The following is a 14013-nucleotide window of genomic DNA, read 5'->3' as shown; positions in this document are numbered from 1 at the left end:
TATGCCCTCTTTCATTTATCCTTTTCTTCATTATTTCCTTTAAGATTCAAAATCTTTCATTCCTCTAAATGAATTTTTATATTATTTTGTCAGTTTCTTTTTTTTAAGTAATACTTTAATAGTTTGATTAATATGGCACCAAATCCTTAATAGGAAAGAAATATAATATTCATCTTATTTTCACAGTGTGCCCATGAGCAATAAATATCAAATCATTTATTAAATTGTTACTTTTTTTTGGTAAAGAGTATTTTTTACTTGCACTTATAGAAGTCTGGAATGCTCTAGGTAAGTTGACTGGCAGATATATATATATATATTCTGTGGCCATTTTAACTGACATTTTCCCATTTTATTCTTTTCTATTTTGTTATATGAAAATGATTTTTTTGTACCATGCTACTTAATTAAAGCTTTTAATTTCTCAATTTTTTGGCTGATTTCTTAAGGTTTTCTTTTATTTTATCTGCAGATAGGAGTAATTTCATCTCTTCTTTGCTAATGTTTATACCTTTAAAAAATCTTTTTTTGTCTTACTGCTATAACTAGAATTTCTAGAACCATGTCAAATAGTAATGAGAAGATAATCTTCCTTTACCCCATTTTAACTGAGATAACATCCATTGTTTTTCCATTTTAAATAATACAAATTCTTAGTTTATACATACATATATACATATATATGTAGTACTAAATTAAAGAAGTGTCTTTCTAACTGCTTTTTAGGATTTTTAATATAAATGAATGTATTTATTGGTAGCTTTTTAATATATCTTTTGATAGAATCATTTGGGTTTTTTTCTTCATGTGATTAAATAAAATTATTGTTTTTTTTCCTCATGTTAAGCCATCTTTGCATTCTTGATATAAATCCAAGTTGTTTATATATAATTTTGAATATATATATATTTCTATAGTCTTAAAATATTATATTTAACATTTTGGTATCCATATTAATTAGTTATATTGATACATAGTTTGGTTTTTCTGCTTAATCCTTTCTTAGTTTTGGAGTCAGCATCATATTTGTTTCATAATATAACATTATTAATGAATCTGTTTTGGTTCAGTGATCATTTTCTTGCTCTAGGATTTTTCAAAGAATTGACAACAAGCTCTTGTGTGTATATCTTGAAAAATCGCCCTCATCCTCCTTTTAAGCATTGTGACAAATTTTTATTTTTAGTCCTTAATTAATTCCTTTCTTCCCCAATTTTTCAAAAATAACCTGCAGGTGCCGATCAGTAGAAGACTGCAGCAATGAAAAATAGAGCATAGTCTTTGAAGGAGGAAAATTTATTGAGCAGTGAAATGGTCAAAAACAACTATGGAGAGCAAGGAATATGCTTATCTATCCCTTTAGTCCTACATGTTTGGGGGGTGATGGTAGTGAGTGATATGGATCATGGAAAGGATAGCCTCTATTGGAAATTTCTAGTAAATAAAGTCCTCCAGAAAAGTCCATTATCCCTCTTAGTGTTCAACATTGTATTAGAAATGCTAGGTAAAGAAATAATACAAGAAAAAGAAATTGAAGAAATAGACATAAGTAATGAGGAAACAAAGCTCTTACTTTTTGCAGATGATATTATGGCATACTTAAAGAAGTATGGAATATTAAGTATACTTAGAGAAGTTTCTCTGATAAAGGCCTCAGTTCTCAAAAAAAATAGGGTTCTGGGTCAAATTTATGAACATAAAAGCCATTCCCCAATTGATAAATGGTGAAAGGATATGAATAGGCAGGTTTTAGAAGAAAAAATCAAAGCTATCAATAAGTATGATAAAAATGCTCTAAATCACTATTAGCAAAATGCAATTTAAAAAACAAGTCTGAAGTGATCAGAAATAAAAGTTTATAAGTGCTAAAGAGCATGTGGAAGAATATGTATACTAGTGTATTGTTGGTGGAGTTGTAAACTGGTTCAAGCATTCAGAAGAACATTGTGGACCTACGCCTAAAAGGCTATAAAACTATGTTATATAGTTAAAGGGTATACACAGTTTTATAGCTATGTTGATTTTTGGCTGCTTTATTTTTATATATATGGTCTACATGGTCCTTTTCCTTTAAAAAAAATGCCTTTAGAGTACAAAGAATGGAAACTATGGAGCTGAACTGCCCATTAATCAGGGAAAGGCTGAACAAGTTGTGGTGTATGCTTGTGATGGAATATTGTTGTGTTGTAAGAAATGAAAGGGAGGGTTTCAGAAAATCTTAGGAAGAATTTATGAGTTGATGCAGAGTAAAATAAACAGAAATAGGAAGTATTTTACACAGTAACTACAATATTGTAATGACAATCAATTGTGAAAGACTCCAGTCAATATAGTGATCCATGCCAATTCCAAAGGATACATGGTGAAAAATACCATCTACCTCCAAAGAGAACTGATGAACTTTGAATATAGATTAAAGCATTTTTTCTTTCATTTTTTTCCTCTTGTTTATTCTTTTCCTTCCCCACACACAACATGGCTGATGTGGAAATGTTTTGCATGACTTAATATGTGTAGTAAGTATTATATCTCTCTCCTTCCCAATGTATGGGGGAAAGGAGAGAGGGAGATAATTTGGAACTGAAAATATTATTTTTTATAATAGCTTCCGTTTGTACATTGTCTCCCACAACAGAACTCCTTGACAGCAGGGATTTATTTTTGCCTTTTTTGTATCCCTGGAATTTAACACAGTGCTTGGTACTTGGCTAGTTGACTGGATTTGAATTCAGGATGTGGTTATGTTTCAAATTTAAATATATTGAAATTATTCCTTAGTAATAAGATAAATTTCAATGTAATTGCTTTGTTGTAGGGGTGTTTTAGATTATTAGGGTTTCTTTGACTTTATTTTTTATCTAGTAATCTAAATAATTTGGGAGGATTTATTTATTTAAAGCTTTTTATTTTCAAAACATATGCATAGATAATTTTCAACATTGTAAAATCTTGTGTTCCATTTTTTCCCCTCCCTTTCCCCACCCCTCTCCTAGATGGCAAGTAATCTAGTATTTGTTAAATGTGCAATTCTTCTATACAAATTTTCACAGTTATCTTGCTGCACAAGAAAAATCAGATGAAAAAGGAAAAAAAAATTGAGAAAGAAAACAAAATACAAGTAAACAATAACAAAAAAGGTAAAAAATACTATGTGGTGAGCCACACTCAGTTCCCACAATTCTCTCCCTGGGTACAGATGACTCTCTTCATCACAAGATCACTGGAAATGGTCTGAATCCTCTTATTGTTGAAGAGAGCCACATCAATCAGAATTGATCTTTGTATAACCTTGTTGTTGCCATGTACAACGATCTCCTGGTTCTGCTCATTTCACTCAGCATCAGTTCATGTAAGTCTCTCCAGGCCTTTCTGAAATCATCTTGTTCATCGTTTCTTACAGAACAATAACATTGCATAACATTCATATACTACAATGTATTCAGCCATTCTCCAATTGATGGGCATCCATTCAGCTTCCAGTTTCTAGCCACCACAAAGAGGGCTGCCACAAATATTTTTGCACAAGTGGGTCCCTCTCCCTCCTTTAAGATCTCTTTGGGATATAAGCCCAGTAGAAACACTGCCCATGTTGTGATATCCCTTTGAGCATAATTCCAAATTATTCTCCAAAATGGTTGAATCAGTTCACAACTCCACCAGCAATATATTAGTATCCCACTTTTCTTCCATTCCCTCCCACATTTATCATATCATCTTAGCCAATTTGAGAAGTATATAGTGGTACCTCAGAATTGCCTCTAATCAATAATAATTTAGAGCATTTTTTCATATGACTAGAAATGATTTTAATTTCTTTATCTGAAAACTGCCTGTTCATATCCTTTGACCATTTATCAACTGGAGAGCGATTTGTATTCTTATAAATTTGAGTCAGTTCTCTATATATTTTAGAAATGAGGCCTTTATCAGAATCCTTGGATGTAAAAATTTCCCTGTTTTCTGCTTCCCTTATAACCTTTTCTGCATTGGTTTTGAACTTTTTAAACTTAACATTATCAAAATTATCCATTTTGCATTCCATAATGTATTCTTCTTTGATCACAAATTCCTTGCTTTTCCACAGATTTGAGAAGTAGATAATTCTTTGTTCTTCTATTTTGCTTATAGTACTCTTTATATTTAAATCATGGCCCTATTTCGATCCTTATCTTGGTATAATGTGTTAGGTGCGGTCAATGCCTAGTTTCTACTATAATTTCCAATTTTGCCAGCAATTTTTGTTAAATAGTGAATTCTTATTCCAGAAGCTGGGGTTTGGGGAGTTATCAAACACTAGAAGTAATCTAAATTATTGACAGTGATTTTGAAAAAATGCTCAGTTAAAACTCTCAGAAATTTATAAACATTCCTTCAAATAAATTGGTATTGATAATTAATTCTGATGGACATGGCTCTTTTCAACAATGAGATGACTGAGTCACTTCCAGTGATGTTGGAATGAAAAGCGCCATCTACACCCAGAGAGAAGATTGTGGGAACTGAGTATGGATCACAACATAGTATTTTCACTTTTGTTGTTGTTGTTTGCTTGCCTTTTGTTTTCTTTCTCATTTTTCCCTTTTTGATCTGATTTTTCTTGTGCAGAAAGATAATTGTATAAATATGTATACATGTATTGGATTTAACATATATTTTTAACATGTTTAACATATATTGGATCAGCTGCCTCTAGGGGAGAGGATAGGAAGAAGCAGGGGAGGGGAGAATTTGGAACACAAGGTTTTACAAGGATCAATGTTGAACAATTATCCATATATATGTTTTGAAACTAAAAAGCTTTAATTTAAAAAAGCTTAAAAAAGCAAAAAACAAATAAGTTGGTATTTTAATAAATTATGTCTATTAGACTTTTGAATTAGCATAATAAACACAGTGGCATGTTGTATTCTGGATACTTTGCATCAATTAGGTGAATGTGAAGATGCAGTATGCTGAATAATCACCTGCAAAAAACTTCTTTTATTTTTATCAAGAATATTGTCACTGAAAGTAGTCTGATTAAATATCAAGAAGAGAGATAGGTCAAAACATATTAACAGGTAGTTTTGAAAGGTAGCAATCAAAGCTGTCAATAATCATATGAAAAAAGTCCTGAATAACATAAAATTAGAGAAATAAAAATTAAAGTAACTTTGAGGCTATACTTCTATTGTACTGGCAAACATAATAGAAGAAGAAAATAACAAATGTTGGGGACCTGTGGGAAAACAGGTACAGTGGGTCACTGTTAATTGGACAATGAAATCAAAGAAAGGGATAAAGGATATGTACAAAAATAGTTACAATAGCTCTTTTCTAGTAGCCAGAATTAGAAATCAAGTGGTTGTCCTCATATTGGAAAATGGCTAAAAAAATTTAATATATAAATATAATGAAATATTGTCATCCCTTAAGAAATGATGAAATAGTTAATTTCTGAGGAATCTGGGAAGATGAGCAACAAAGTGAGAATTAAGAGCACAATTTATTACAATACTAACATTACAGAGAAAAACAACTTTGAAAGACTTTCAAGTTCTGACCAATTCAGTGATCAACCATGAATCCAAAAGGATGAAATGAAATGCAGTGCTTACCAATTATATCAGAGATGCAAACTCAACATGTAGAAGTTTTTGGACATGACTAATGTGGGAATCTGTTTTCCTACTGGACTACATAGATGTATCTTGAAGGATTTGTTTTTCTGAATATTTTTGTTTGTTTTAAAATTTGTTCCATGAGAATAGGGAAAGTGGGCAATAATTGGAGAGCAGATTAATAAAATACTTGTTATTTGAAAAATAAAAATATTTTCTTAAATTGAGGAGATAACACATGGACACTGAAATCTGCACTGGTGCCTACACTATTTTTAAAGAATATGTATCCTTTATGGAAGAGTTAAAAGTCATGGACATTATCACAGAATATGGTGTGGTTTGATTGGGATTTGCAACATTGAGAAGAGTGTATTTTACAATGAGATCACAGAGCCAATGAACTTTACGTAAAATATTAGAAATCTGTGTGTCTGTATCAAGACTATAGTAGGGGCAGCTAAATAGTGCAGTGGATAGAGCAGATAGAGCACTGGCCCTGACGTCAGGAGGACTTGAGCTCAAATCTGGCCTCAGACACTTAATACTTCCTAGCTGTGTGAACCGGGCAAGTCACTTAACCCCAATTGCCTCAGTTTAAAAAAGACTCTATTAAACATTTCTGTTTTTCAGTCCCTCCCACTGCCAAACACATGCATGTTTTTGTATTGTAGAGAAATCTTTTCAGCATACCTATCAGCCTAACTCGTGTACTTCTTGATCAGGCTTCTGCCGCCCAAATTTCACGTTCAAATTTGCCAAATTTCAAGTCAGCATATTGCTGTGATTGTTTCTAGCGACTAAAAACACTAATCAAAAAGTGACCATCCTGTAACTTCAAGAGATAACCTCCCTAAAAAAATTAACACCCTAACAGGCTCTGAACTCAGATAACAAAATGCTACTCATTTAGATTTTATTTCCAGCTGCTACTTTTCATCTTAAATTATGTGGGCCCTTTATTATTCTATTACCTGTATTTTTATTATGATATAGTAAGTTTATCATTCTTAGAAAGGAAGGATGGTGGGACAATAAAGGGAGAGAAACTGGTTTCAGAAACTTAGTACAAGTAAAACATGCTTGGAGAATTCTAGAGCAAAAGTGTGAAAATGAATCCCCCATCCCCAGATTTTTGAGCTTCAATAATTTGGAAATTACTTTTTTTATAATATCAATTGGCACTTATTTTCTCTTAAACTCCATTAAAAAACAGGCTTGGTTGTTTGTATGTTATGTCTGACTTTTTGTGACTTCATTTGGGTCACAAATTTCTTGGCAAAGAATAATAAAGTAGTTTGCCATTTCCTTTTCTGGCTCATTTTATAGATGAGGAAACTAAGGCAAACAATTAAATGACTTGCCCAGGATCACACAGCTAGTAAGTTCCTGAGCCAGATTTGAACTCATGAAGTGAAGTTCGCCTGATCTAAAGCCAGTGCTATACTATACCTCTGTGCCACCTAGGAATGAATTCTGTATAAATAATGGCATAATTTGTATAATTAATTATTTAGTAGAATATTTGTTTTTTTAAACCACCTTCATTGTTTTGGATAGGTCCCCTACAAAGGATTTATATAAAATCATGCATAGGAATCAAAGCATAAAGAAGTATGGAATTATAAGGTATCTATTGAGGTACATAATAGGAAAAAGTCAATATTATGTTAAAGATCTATAAAAGCAGAGCTCATCCATGATTAATTAAATATCTGTTTTAATTAACCTTACTCCAAATGAAGTTTTAAATAAACTTTAAAGGCTCCTGATTTTTATTAAATTGAAAGCTAAGAGATCACAATGGCTCTAATTGTCACATCCCAAAAGGCACAGAGACTAGAATGAATGCATGAGTGTATTTCATAGGGAGGACTCCTACTCCATCACTTCAAAAGGCATAGAGTGCTTCTTCTACTAGTGAAGATCAAAACATTAAAACTCGAAAGAATTAGTAGATAGTTATAGGAAAAGCCTGGTACTTAAGATTTAGTACTGGCATGAAATGAAACAACTATAAGATATCTAACAGTTAATAAAAGGAGAATTTACTTAACTATAAGAAGGGAAAGATATTTGACTATCATATTCAGCAAAGACATCACATCACATTCAGTCTAACATACTCCCTGTCCCTTCTTTGCCCATGACTATTCTCTTGACTTTTGTCAGGGACAAAATAAGATTAACAATGAACCTTTGGAATCATGGTTGATCATTGCACTCAAGAAAAAAAGAAGAAACGGAAAAAAATCAGCAACATCAATCAATATAGCAAAAAATGTGAAAAATATATTCAAACTTTCATATTCATAGCCCTCCCAATTCTGCAAAGGCAGGAGTATATTCCATTATAGGCACTGGGATAGGACTTCAGGATGGTTAAGATGACTAGATAAAGAACAATTTCTGGGAGACCCCGTTTGTTGCTCAGCTGCGATTTTTAGAATGCCATATAAAAACAAACAATAAAACATTTACCTCAGTATTCCTATGCAACTGGAGTCCCAAAACCCTTTAGTGTGAGGGGTGGGGTGGAGACTCAGATCTTCTAAGTCTCTTCAAGCTGTATAATTGATTCAGGTGCTTATGACTTTCAGCTTGGAGAAGAGATGGATGATACCAATCCAACTTCACTTTGTTACTGAAGGGGAAATAAGACTGGGCAAAAACAGATAGGAGAGGAGCTAATAGTCTCCAATATCACACTGTTTGCTAACTTTGGAGAATTTCTCCTTGAGTAAGCTGAGATTCTCTTGTTTGAGCCAAGTTACCTTGATCCCAGTTGGAGAGCTACATTAGTCTGTTTTGTCTGGTATGTATTCACCTGTGCCTAATTTCTCTGATTTATATTTTACTAATGATCTTGGATAAATGGATTTCTTTACTACTCACTATTTGTGTTTATTATGGAACTGGTATTCCGTAGGAAGGGAGTCAAGTTGGAATATAAATCGGGGATTGTCCTTTCCCCTTTGATGAATAATGATTAGAAATTTAACTTGAACCTGAGAACTACATCTCTAAATTAATCATATTTAAGGGAGCAGATCTAGCCCAATACCCTTTCTCTCAGAAGTATCCAAGTTCCTGGCTCAACCTTTTGTTACCATTCCTGACAGGAATTCAAGTCTTCCCTGGAGAAGAGGTTGGGGGAGTAAGTAATCTGCCTCCCTTAGAGCCACACAACAATTCCCCCGTGATACATGTAGTGGACAGCCTTGTTACACCTATGAAGGAATTTAAGAGAAATGGAGAGAAAAAAGAGAAGGGAACTGGGGTTGAAGAGAAACAGAGCAGAGAGGATAATGGAATAGAAAAAGGGAGATATAAGAAAAAAAGGAAAACAGAAAAGTGAGCAGTAGAAATGGGGGGGACTGGAAGAACAGTAACCTCATAGTTGAGATTTAAAATCCAAAACTGTGCAAGCTACATATGATCTGATGGTATACATAATAAAAGGCCAATTAGCACAAGCATTTTTGCATGTGGAACTACAAATAAACATGTGTGCCATGCTTATCAGTAGATATAGGGGAAAATATGATGGATTAAGTAATTTGAAAGTACTAAAGAATTCACATATTGAAGAATTTTTTTTTACATTTAAGCAAAATGTTTAGTTAAGCAAATATATATTGACCAAGGCATAATGCTGGGTTATTAAGGGAAATAAAAAGTATAAGACAATTTAACAATACTTGTACCTTGTCTATGCTAATGGGGATAGTATATATCCTCAAGAGGAGGAAATAGGATGTAAAACTTTCAAAATTAAGGAAGTAGTAAATTTTGAGAAAGCAACAAGGTTAGACTGTTTTCTCAAAGATTACTACTTGATCAAAATTCAAAACTTTTAAATCATTGTCCTATCCCCCACTTTTGAACTAGGGTAAAGAAGATATACTATCAATAGAAAAAAACATTGTCCCTTGCACTCACTTCTGTTCCAACTTTTCCCTTCCCTCCCTCCACCCCCTCCCCTAGATGGCAAGCAGTCTTAAACATGTTAAATATGTTATAGTATATTTTAGATATATGTGTGCAGAATTATTAGGGAGAGGAAACCTACAGAAACAACTATAACACAAAATGGTCCTGCCCAGAAGAGCCACAAAATCCTTGGCAAGGTCTTGGTCACGGTGTCAGGATATAGGAGGGAAGGTAGCCTTTGAGCTGAGTTTTAAAGATTGGAAAGGACAACTTCATCCGGCTGAGATTGTTGGGGATATATTTCAGGTTAAAAGAACAATGTGAGCAAAGAAATGAAGTTAGTTGAACTCCAAGTATCTATTAATGTTAATAATTGCCAGTATTTGAGCGTGTTAAGCACCCATTTACTCTAGGTACTGCCATAAGCACTAAAGGAACCTCCATTCTATTAAGCTGATTTGATGTAGTCAGTTGCTTCTGATTAGGGCAGAATTTATTTGGAAGAGAGTTATGGGAGATAAGGCTGGTGAGGTAGGGCTCTGTTAAGAGTACAAAGGGCCTAAAAAGCTTAGACTTTAATTGGTGTGTAACTGAGAGATCATAATAGTTTTCCAGTGGACGAGTGACATAATCAGATCTGTGTGAAAACAAGACTAATCTGGCACTAATGTACTCTCAGTAATGATTTCCTAATCACCAAATCCATTGGCCTTTTTTCAGTCCTCATTCTCTTTGATTATTGGTAATTTGAGGTTTGGTCTGGAAAGACTCTAAGCATAAAGAACAAGTAGGAAGCTGTTGCAATAGTCCAAGGGGAGGATAATGAAGGCTTGCATTGGAGCCTAGGGGTGATGTTGGAGTACAGAGAAAGGGACAGATGGAAGAGAGGAAGACTTGATAGGACTTGATATGGGAGGTGAGGAAGAAAGAAGAATTAGTTAACAGCAATGTTTTGAGTAATCGTGGAGCCATCAGGAGGATCAGGTTTTGACTGACAAAGATTATGCATAGTTTTGGATATGCTAAGTGCTAGTGGAGTATGGAAGAGAAAAGGTGAATCTAGAACTCAAGATAAATAAAGGCTACATATAGGGTTTTGGAAGTCAGTCAACCAGTGATGATAACTGAATTTTTGAGAGTAATAATAATAATAGTTAACATGCACATAATGCCTACTATGTGACAGGCATTGTGCTAAGCACTTTACAAATATGATTTCATTAGATCTTTAGAACAATAGAGAATAGATGCTATTATTATCTCCATTTTATTGATGATGAAATTTAGGTGAATAGAAGTTAAATAGCTTTCCCAGGGTCACAGAGATAGTATAATTTTGAGGCTAATTTTGAACTGAGATTTTGACTCCAAGCTTAGCACATTATCTACTGTACAGTTAGCTATCTGAAATTGTAAAGGAGAGAATGTAGAGGAAGGGTTTACTGGATAAAAGATTGGAGAATAGGAATAGTAAGGGATCAGGAAGAAGAGCCCACAATGGAGAAACAGATTCATTAAGGAAATAGACAAATTATGAAAAATTCATTTTCTGTTTGTGGCAGCTCTTTTCGTAGTGGCTAGAAACTGGAAGATGAATGGATGTCCATCAATTGGAGAATGGTTGGGTAAATTATGGTATATGAAGGTTATGGAATATTATTGCTCTGTAAGAAATGACCAGCAGGAGGAATACAGAGAGGCTTGGAGAGACTTACATCAACTGATGCTGAGTGAAATGAATAGAACCAGAAGATCACTGTACACTCCAATGTTGTATGAAGATTATTCTGATGGAAGTGGATATCTTCAACATAAAGAAGAGCCAACTCACTTCTAGTTGATCAATGATGGACAGAAACAACTACACCCAGAGAAGGAACACTGGGAAGTGAATGTAAATTGTTAGCACTACTGTCTATCTACCCAGGTTACTTATACCTTCAGAATCTAATACTTAATGTGCAACAAGAAAATGGTATTTACACACATATATTGTATCTAGGTTATATTGTAACATATGTAAAATGTATGGGATTCCCTGTCATCTAGGGGAGGGAGTGGAGGGAGGGAGGGGATAATTTGGAAAAATGAATACAAGGGATAATGTTATAAAGAAAAAAATTACTCATGTATAAGTACTGTCAAAAATTTATAATTAATAAAAAAAAGAATTAAACATGACTGAATTAAAAAAAAAGAAGAAAAATTCATTTTCAGGGAAACTAAGAGAGAAGAGATTGATTATAAAGGAAGAAATAATTGGTAGTGTCCAGTGCTACAGAAAAATCAAGGAGAATGAAGACTAAGAAAAGATAACTGGATTTCAAGTAACTTCTATGTGCCAGGCACTATACTAAGCATTGGGGATTCCAAGAAAGATAAAAGACAGTCTTTGTACTCAGGAGCTCACAATCTAATGGAGGAGATAGATTGCAAACAAATATTTACAAATAAGCTATATACAGGAAATGGGAAATAATCAACAGAGTAAAGGCACTGGAATTCAGAGGTATTCGGAAAGACTTCCTGCAAAAGGAGAGATTGTAGCTGGTACTTCAAAGAAGCCAGGAGATGGGAATGAGGAGAGAGAGCATTCTTTGGCAGTCATGAAAATGCACTCATTATTGAAAGCAGAGAGGTGGAGATGGAAACCAGAAGGTGATGTTGCTTTAGTAATAAATAGCAGCGTTATTATCACCACTATTATCCAATTTTGTACTAGAAATATTAGTTTTAGCAATAAGAGAAGATAAAATAGAAGGAATTAGAATAGGCAATGAGGAAACAAAACTATCATTCTTAACAGATGATATGATAGAATATTTAGAGAATCCTAGAGATCCTAGATTAACAACTTTAGTTAAGTTTCAATATACCAAATAAATCCATATAAATCATTGGCAATTCTATTACCAACACAGCCTAGCAACAAGAGATAGAAAGAGAAATTCCATTTAAAATAACTGTACATAAGTTAGGAGAACAAGAGATAATTTACCTTTAGATCTTTGGAGAAGGAAGGAATTCATGACCAAAAAAGAACTAGAGAACATTATGAAAGTCAAAATGAACAACTCTGAATACATTAAATTAAAAAGTTTTTACACAAAACCAACACAAAGATTAAAAGGGAAGTACAAAGCAATGTAAAACAATGTGTATTAAAAATAAAATAAAATAACAGTAGACAATAGAAAATATTTGGGAGAGTCTACCTGCTAAGACAAATCTAGGAACGCTATGAACACAATTGCAAAGCACATTTTTCTGATCTAAGCAACTGGAAAAATATTAATTGTTCACGGATAGGCTGATGTTCATGGATAGTTTAGTTATAATAAAAATGACATTTCTACCTAAATCTAAATCTAAATTCAGTGCTATACCAATTAAGTTGCCAAAAAAAAAATTTAATAGAGCTAGACAAAATGACAAAATTCATCTGTAAGAACAAAAGGTCAAGAGAATATGAAGAGAATTAATGAAAAAAATGCAAAGAAAGATGGTGTAGCTGTACCAGACCTAAAACTATATTATAAAGCAGTAGTCATCAAAATCATTTGGTACTGGTTGAGAAATAGAATGGTGGATCAGCAGAATAGGCTAACTATACAATACATAATAGTCAATGACTATAGTGATCTACTATTTAATAAACTCCAAAACTCCAATTTCTGGGATAAGAACTTACTATTTGACCAAAGTGCTGGGAAAACTGGAAAATAATATGCCAGAAATTAAGCATAGACCAGCATCTCACACTCTATACATGCCAAAATAAGATGGAAATGGGTTTATGATTTAGACATAAAGGGTGATATTGGAAACAAATTAGGAGAGCAAGGGATCATTTACTTGTTAGATCTTTGGAGATGGGAGGAATTTATGGCTAAAGAAGAACTAGAGAACATTACAAAATGCAAAATGGATCATTTTGATTACATTTAATTAAAAAGGTTTTGCACAAATAAAACCAATACAGACAAGATTAAAAGGAAAGCAGAGAACTGCAAAACAATTTTTAAAGCCAAAGTTTCTGATAAAAGCTTTATTTCTAAAATATGTAAAGAACTGAATCAAAATTTATAAGAATACAAATCATTCCCCAATTGATAAATGGGGAAGAAGAAATACAAATCAAAACAACTCTGAGATACTACCCCACATCTATCATATTGGTTGAGATGACTGGAAAAAATAAGATAAATAATGGACGGGATATAGAAAACTGGGGCACTAATGCATTGTTGGCAAAGTTCTGAATTGATCCAGTCATTCTTGAGATCTATTTGGAGCTATGCCCAAAGGGCTGTCAAACCAAGCATACCCTTTGATCTAAAAATGTGTCATTCCTGGATCTTTATTCCAAAGAAATCATTTAAGAGTGAAAAGGACCCACATGTGCAAAAATGTTTGTAGCAGCTCTTTTTGTAGTGGCAAGGAAACTGAATAAGTAGATGCCCATCAATTGGGAAATGGC

General features: G+C 33.3%; 1 long non-coding RNA gene across 1 annotated transcript in view; it reads left to right on the top strand.

The window, feature by feature from the left end:
* Positions 1-14013, top strand: part of LOC141560680 (uncharacterized) — a 181157-nt gene that overhangs the window by 7722 nt on the left and 159422 nt on the right. The gene's annotated exons all lie outside the window — the stretch shown is intronic.

This window comes from Sminthopsis crassicaudata, chromosome 3 (genome assembly GCF_048593235.1).
Source record: "Sminthopsis crassicaudata isolate SCR6 chromosome 3, ASM4859323v1, whole genome shotgun sequence".
Taxonomy (NCBI): Eukaryota; Metazoa; Chordata; class Mammalia; order Dasyuromorphia; family Dasyuridae; genus Sminthopsis; species Sminthopsis crassicaudata.
Note: the sequence above shows the minus strand (reverse complement) of the source record. Positions and strands in the feature narration are given on the sequence as shown.